The sequence below is a fragment of the Rhinichthys klamathensis genome, unplaced genomic scaffold (genome assembly GCF_029890125.1).
Source record: "Rhinichthys klamathensis goyatoka isolate OS25496 unplaced genomic scaffold, OSU_Roscu_1.1 h1tg000042l_1, whole genome shotgun sequence".
Lineage (NCBI taxonomy): Eukaryota > Metazoa > Chordata > Actinopteri > Cypriniformes > Leuciscidae > Rhinichthys > Rhinichthys klamathensis.
This window is the reverse complement of record NW_026606589.1, coordinates 813075-814173: the sequence shown is the minus strand read 5'-3', so window position 1 is coordinate 814173 and position 1099 is coordinate 813075.

Genomic DNA, 1099 nt, shown 5'->3' with positions numbered 1-1099 from the left:
GTTCCTAATTGACGACGGAGACTTGACAGAGCAGCCATCAAGTGTTAGACAGTATTCTAGGTTACTACGTGCAGAGTATTTTTGTCCAGTAATTATAAACTCTGTTTTTTTTTCTTTCTCAGGATTAAGTAGCAGGGAATTACTTGTCATCCAATTTTTTTTATATCAGCTATACATTCTGTTATTTTTGTGAATTGGTAAGTTCCGTCGGGGCGCAACGAAATATAGAGCTGAGTATCATCAGCATAACAGTGAAAACTAATGCCTTGCTTCCTAATGATATCTCCTAAGGCAAGGCAAGTTTATTTATATAGCACATTTCATACTCTATGGCAATTCAAAGTGCTTTACAGAAAGGAATTAAAATAATCACAAAATAAAAGCAAGGAATATTTAAACCTTACTGTTATAAAAGAAATCAAAATATATATGATACAGTTATAAAATTTATTAAAAGAGTAAAAAGATTATACATAGATAAACTTCTCATCTGGCAAAACTCCGGTGTATCATTTTTTCACAACTCCCAGTTTTACTCTGAGATTTTCCCATGGTGATTAAACTGTCTGTGGTGTTATTTCGGTGCCTAAGAAATCTATTAGACGTCTCCGATGGACCCACTGACAGGAGGAGCTCTAGGACTGACTCACGATCCACACACGGGAAACAGGGGTTAGATCCAAAAGCAGTATTTAATAGGGTAATCCATAAATCATAATCCAGGCCAAGCAAAGGTCAAAATCCAAAAGGCAATCCAACACAAGAAACAGGTATCAGAAGTGCAGTGACATTAAACAAGGACTCCGTAACAAACACTAAGACAGGCAGGGTATATATACACAAACTCTAACTATCTAAACAGAGAACAGCTGGGATTAATGATGACGGGTAACAGCTGTGCGCAATGAACCAAAGACAGAACAGGATGATGGGAAATGTAGTTAAAAGTGCATGACACCGTGCGGGAAGAGGACCTCTTGTGGTTACCCAGGGAACACAAACCAGACACTGTGACATAACCCCCCCTCTACGGAGCGGCTACCAGACGCTCCACGACAAACTACAAAACACAACAAGAGTCCAGGGGGGAGGTGGAACG